Genomic DNA, 6,769 nt, shown 5'->3' with positions numbered 1-6,769 from the left:
TCGCTCTTGTTGTCTCCCGTAATGGGGCCACACCCTCAGAAGTTGGCACTCTCCTCCCCACTGTCCTGGCTCACTGTTCCCTGGCTTTTCCAGTCTGCACACCTCACCAGATGGCACCCAGGAGAGCGCTCTGTCCTCATCCGTAACTGTTTTTGTTACACTGAACACACACACTCAGCACAAAGTCCATTCATGTATGGTGTGGTTTTGATCAAGCTTTCATGGGTAGGGTGAGTGAGGGGGTTTCAGATGCAAGCACTCTAAAAATTCCTTTTGGTCCTTACAGTCAGCTGCCAGATGCTAAAACCTGGAAAGGTACAGAGAAGATCAGCTTGGCCCTGTGCAAGGATGGCGTGCAAACCTGGGAACTGTCTAATAGTGTGCGGCTAGATGGGAGAAAGGGCTGAGGAAGGAGATGGACACAGTCAGTGTGAACAGTGTAATAGCGGGTACGTATGTAAGAAAACACCACGCACGGCAAAACTCATCGTTTTGTGTGCTGGCTACCATGCAGTGATGAGGGGCTGGGGGGATAGCTCACTTGTCACACAACTGCTGAGGACCAGAGTTTGGGTCCCTAGCACTCTGTTAAACGCTTCTCAGATTGACTTGTAATCTTAGTATGTGAAGGACAGACAGCTGTGGTGGAGCGCCTTGAATCCCTGTACTTGGGAGGTGGTGGGAGGTAGATCTCTGAGTAGGAGGCCAGTCTGGTCTACAGATTGAGTTCCAGAACAGTCAAAGATATACAGAGAAACCCTGTCCCAAAAAACCACCACCACCACCACCACCACCACCAACAAAACCCCACAGAAACCCAGAAACACCCTTTGAATATCTCTTGCTTCTAAAATACTGTTTCCTGCAGACAACCTTGACTCCCGCCCCACACCCAGCCCCTCTCAGCCTCGTGACTGTCCTCTTCACTTGTGACTGTCCTTCGCACGTGTCCGTGCAGAGCAATTAGCTCTTGCTGGGCCTTCCAACTTGTATCCCTCTATGCTCCGCCCTCTTGCTCAGCAAGACAAATTGTGTCTCAGGATTTCCCCCTTAGAAGTGGGGTGCTATGAAGAAAACCAGTGAAAAACACCGTCCATTTGCTGTGAAGCTCGCCTCACCTTTCCTTGCTCATTTTTCCCGTTTGAAGACTTCCCAGTCCTGTTACTACCTCTGAGTGAGTTTTCGGTAATATCTTCTTATAAAATGGAGCGGTCCAGGAGTGTGTATCATCTTCTCTACTATTCCAGCTAAAACGTCAGCTCCATAAAGTAGGATGCCTTGGCCATTCTTGGTGTAGCTTATGTGCTTTGACCAGGTCGGGCACAAAGTTGTCGTATAGTAAATATTGAATGTACAAGAACCTGATGTCCTGGATCTAAGATGGACAGGAGAGCTTTTTGCTCTCCCTTCTGCATCACTATCTACAATTCTGCTCGCTCTTTCAGGGTGTCTCATGCACCCCCATGTCTGGGTTCCTCACCACCTTCCCCAGCCCCAGTTCCTGGGCTTTCGCCATTTCAGCTTAGCCCTCTCTGAGGCTAGCTGAGCCATTACTTTTACATTGTCGCCATCAAAGGTTGCTTAAGTCCACTCTCATAGCATATTCCTGTGGTGATTTCTGTCTTATTTTTTATTTTATTATTATTTTTTAAAAACAGGGTTTAAGTACATAGTCTGTGTAGACCAGGCTGCCCTCAAACTCAGGGAGTTCTGCCTGCTTCTGCCTCCCAAGTGCTGGGATTAAAGGAGTATGCCACCATGACTGGCCCTTTATTAATTTTTTTGAGACAAGATTCTTTATCTTTAACCCATGTTGACCTGGAACTTAGTTTGTAGCCCAGGCTAGTCCCAGAACCCAGCACCAACCTCTTGCCTCAGCCTCAGTCTTTTTTTTTTTTGTTTTGTTTTGTTTTTTGTTTTTGTTTTTTTGAGACAGGGTTTCTCTGTGGTTTTGGAGCCTGTCCTGGAACTCTGTAGACCAGGCTGGTCTCGAACTCACAGAGATCCGCCTGCCTCTGCCTGCCTCCCAAGTGCTGGGATTAAAGGCGTGCACCACCACCGCCTGGCTACTTGTTTCTTTTGACTAGACTCCTCAAAGATCCAGTCTGGGCTGTAATGTTACTCCTTGAGCATTTACAAAACAAACAAAAGCTCCCAACCTTGACCCTCAGCTCAGTTTCAGAATGCAGAAAACAAGCCTCTAGAACTAAACAAGGCTGGGTGTCTGTTACACTTTGGGTGTGATTCTCACTGATATTGAGGAGACCATTTAATATGCAGATGCCCTCTGCGGTTGAGGTCTTATCATCACCTGTAAGCAAAGCAAACAAGTCACAAAGGTTTATTAACTTTTGAGGAAACCTGGATTTGAATATACTCAGATAGCCCAACCCCAGAGCCTCGGGCTAGAAGACTGTCTCCAGGGTGAGCCGATGTGTTTGTTATTCCTGGCACCGCTTGGTGCCTTTTTTCCTATTGATTGACTGAAAGGAGGTCTCTCTGTGTTGCTCCTGCTGGGCCAGCTTGACCTCTGGGATATCTGTGTTTATGGGGATGCTGTACCTGGCCCCCTTCACTATTTGGTCCTTTAATAGTAGAGGGTGAGGAAGTTGGCTACAGGTGGCGACCTGGGATTATGCTAGCTTGAGGTTACCTGCAAATCGATTCTCATGTGAGTTTGAATATTGGTTTTGTCTTTGTCTGTCCCTCCTAAGCTGATCCTTCCACAGTAGCATGGAGATCACAGCTCTTTCCATACCATGAAAGATGGGTAGGTGTGTGGGAACCCTGGGGTACCTGCCCTTGCCTTAGTGGGAGGCAATGGTGACTGCAGGTAATACCAGCAGCTTCTCTTCAGGGTACTTCTGGATTCAGCAGAAGAGACTCTGGTGTGTGTGTGTGTGTGTGTGTGTGTGTGTGTGCGTGCATGCGTGTTTCTTTTATAGGAAGGAAGAAAAGAAGGAAAATATTAGCAGTCACAGGTCTATACTCCAGGGCATTCACCTGGTTGCTATGACAACCTAGGAAAATTGCTTTGCTTTTCTGAGACTCCATTTCCTTATCCATAAAGTGGGCTGATATTCCTGTGTGATCGGTGAGAACCAAATGAGCCCTTGGATGCAGAAGTGCTCTGTAAACCGAAGACATAACAAAGACCCTTTAAACTTTACTTTTTACTTATGTGTATGTGTGTGTGCCCTGTGTGTGAGTGCTCACAGGGCCCAGAATAGGGCACTGGATTCTCTGGAGCCAGATGTTGTGAGAACTCCTTTTCACCCATAGCTTTTTGGGTACCAGCATTAGGGCGTGGCTTCTGTATGCAGACTTGATTGCTTATAAGGGAGAGGAAGGGTCTGGCTCACTCTCTTGGGAGGTCAGAGCCGAAGCAAGCTTGTACAGTTGTTCACATCTCCCTGGGCAGAGTGGTGGGGCATGGAGGCTTCCATCTTGTCTGGTATTCTGTGAGTCTGTGTTTCCCTTTGAATCCTATTTCCTTTGTATCCCCGTAATAAAGACAACTTGTAACTCTCATTACCTCTTGCTTTAGCCAGAGATACGGGTACTCGAGAGCCTCCTGACACAGTTGCTGGGATCTGAACTCAGGTCGTCTAGAAAGAGCAGCAAGTGCTCTTACCTAACTGTGAACCCGACTCTCCGGCTAAGGTGTGGTGGCTGGGGTGTTACATTGGGATAAATGGCCTCAAGCCTTGGAGTCCTGGACTTCTGGCAAGAGGAACATGTTTGCTCTCCGCAGAGCGAGTTTGGTCTCCTGAGCATCGCCATTCAGAGCGTGTTGGTTCATGTTCACCATTCATCTACCTCACATGTTCACTGAGCGCCAGGCCCTGTGGGGTTACAGGCACAGGCAGGGCCCACATTCTACTTAAAAGGAGTCTGCCACCCAACCGGAACGCAAAATAGTGAGGGCAGAATTAGTGTGGCAAAGGGCAGCGGGGATGTGGGAACACACAACACTTGACTGACCTTGAGTAGCCTGAAGCCACAACCCAAGAGCTGGGGCATGCTGGGAACAGCGGAGGGGGCACCTCCCACTTCTGCTCCGTGGAGTCTGCCTTGTGGAGGTTCTACCAAAGGGCAAGAAAAACCACTAACTGTTTTGTTGACACTGTCCTTGTGTCTCAGGGACAAGAAGTTCCTTGAAGGGGAACTTGTGTTCCCCAACTGTGTCTAGGATGGGCTGTGTGTGTGTGTGTGTGTGTGTGTGTGTGAGTGTGGACCTTAGAGTCTGAGTTTAGGCAGATACGGGAAATGAAATGAAGTCATGATGAACTTGACAGAAAGGAACTGTCATGAATGTCCACTGGACTTGTATATTATTGTCATGGAGTCACTGCCAGGAGACACTCAAGTCTGGACTCTATCTTATGACATAGAGGCCCCTGAGCTGGCTTCTGCTGTTGCCTGTCACCCAAGTTTCCCTCTTCTGGTGCCTTATATAATACCATGGCTCCCTCTCCCCCACTTTTCTCACTAAACTCTTGTTTCACCATAATTTCAGGCTTACAGAAAAGCTGCAGGGATTACAGAGTGCCCTTCCTAAAGTTAACACAACTGTGGCATATTGATAAAAAACCATGGACACAGATCCAGCACAGTGCTGTTGACTAGGCTGTAGAATTTGCTCTGATGTCACCCATTTTTCCCCTCACTGATGTCTTTATGTTCCAAAGTCCAGTCCGAGTCCCTGTGTGGCCTTCAGGGTTTTGCATTCCCTAGACTCCTCTGGGTGACTTGCTGGGCTCTGTTCCTGCCGTGCCACCTTCGGCCCTATGTCTCTTGTGTGCACGTGAGCGTGTATGTGAGCGTGCGTGTATGCGCATGTGTGTGTGTGTGTGTGTGTGTCAGTAGTCATGTCCCCCCCAAAATTATTATAGGGAGCATTGCCCTGAGAAGTTTGCAGAGGGCTCCACTTCCCAATTGTATTGAGAATTGTTTTATTGACAAAGCCTATCCCACACCCAAATTAACTGTTAATAGAGAGCTATCTGTTAGTGGAACCTGCCTCACATTCTAACTATCCAGAGAACTAGGTGTGTCAACTTGTGACTTCCTGACCAAGGAATCGTGACCTGACCGATTGTAACCTCCTGGCCAACGACCTCGTGACCGGCTTGGACCACGTGGCAAGATCCCGTGCCCCAGGCCCCCAAGCTCCTCATCCAGGGGCTATATAAGCTGCAACCATGACTCTAATAAATGGAGGCTTCGACAAATCTGCCTAGCCTCCTTCCTCTCATCAGCCCATGTCTCTCAGGTGGTACCTCTCCGTGACCCTGGAATAACTGACCAGCCAGGTGGGTTACAGACCCTAGACAGAGTAACTCGCCAAGGCGGTCTACGTGTGTGTGTGTGTGTGATAACTTTTCTGTCCCCGGTAAACCCTTGGTCCTCCAGCAGCACTCCCCTCTGAGGGCAGGGCCAACATTGGGAACTTGGTTAGCAGGGCATCTGGGGAGTTAGCTGTTAGCACTATGCCGCTCAGCATCTCCCCTTGGCATACAGCATGCCATTCAGCTCTCGCTTGATTGGGTGCCTTTTCTTGCAGAAATGAACAAATACTGGATTTGTCAGTTTTTTTTTTTTTATCAACACGACAAGGCACTTGTTTGTCTTAGTTAGGTTTCTTTTTTACTTTCTTGTTTTAGATTTTATTTGTGTGTGTGTGTGAGTATTTTGCCTCAGTGCCCGAGGAGGCAAGAAGAAGGCGTTAAATCCTCTGAAACTAGAGTTACAGGTTGTTGTGAGCCTAGGAACCAAACCCAGGTCCCCTGAAAGAATAGCCAGGACTCTCAACAACTGAGCCATCTTTCTAGTGCCCTTGTTTTTATTTTCTGTTTGTTTAATTAAGTTTCTGTTGCTCTAATAAAAACACCATGACCAAAAGCAACTTGGGGAGGTAAGGGTTTATTTCAGCCTATAGCTTATAGCCCCTCTAGTCCATCATGAAGGGAAGTCAGGGCAGGAACTGAAACAAAGGCCACGGAGGCTCGTTGCTGACTGACTTGATTCCCGTGATGCTCAGCCTGCTTTGATACCACTCAGGACTGTAGAGAGCCGTGTGGCGTCACACCTGATGGCTATGTGTAGAGAGCTGCGTGGAGTCGCACCTGATGGTGCTGGCTCCCGCCCTCCGCGATCCCGAAAGCGAGTGCTCTCTGTGATAATCAACTCCTAATATCAACTAGGCCTGACTTATGCTATTATCACGCAATGATTGTCAGCTGCTTGCATATGCGTGGACCTATGGGCAGTGCCCACCTGGCAATCCGGGGTTGGTTGCCCATGCCTTCTTAAGGGCTGGGAGAGGTTTGCCCAGGAGAGAGAGAGATTTTACAATTGTCAAAAGGTCCTGAATAAAACTGCAGTGAGAAGAGCTCCGGTGGTCGCGTCATCCTTGCTGGACGAGGGGGGCCGCGACACAGGACCACCTGCTCAGCAGTGGCACTGCCCAAATCAATCATTCATCAACAAAATGCTCTACAGACTTGCCTATGTGTCATGGAGGCTCTTCCTTTCTTCCTTCCTTCCCTCCCTCCCCAATTCCTTTTTTCTTCCCTCCCTCCCTCCTTCCTTTTTTCCTCCCTCCTTCCCTCCCTCCCTCCTTCCTTCTTTTTTCCTTTTTTTCTTGAGACTAATATAATTCCAACACTTTCCCGTTTTCCTCTGGGGCCTTTTTCTTTTTCAACTGAGGTTTTTCTTCCAGGTAACCAAAGCTTGTGTCACGCTGACAAAAACCCAACCAGGACAC

General features: G+C 48.4%; 1 pseudogene; it reads left to right on the top strand.

Moving 5' to 3' along the window:
- The first annotated feature begins 285 nt into the window (after window positions 1-285).
- Window positions 286-383, top strand: LOC130889679 (U6 spliceosomal RNA; annotated as a pseudogene).
- The last annotated feature ends 6,386 nt before the right edge of the window (window positions 384-6,769 follow it).

The sequence above is a fragment of the Chionomys nivalis genome, chromosome 1, assembly GCF_950005125.1.
Source record: "Chionomys nivalis chromosome 1, mChiNiv1.1, whole genome shotgun sequence".
NCBI classification, from domain to species: Eukaryota; Metazoa; Chordata; class Mammalia; order Rodentia; family Cricetidae; genus Chionomys; species Chionomys nivalis.
The sequence above is the reverse complement of the archived record's forward strand: the minus strand, read 5'-3'. Positions and strand labels throughout refer to the sequence as shown.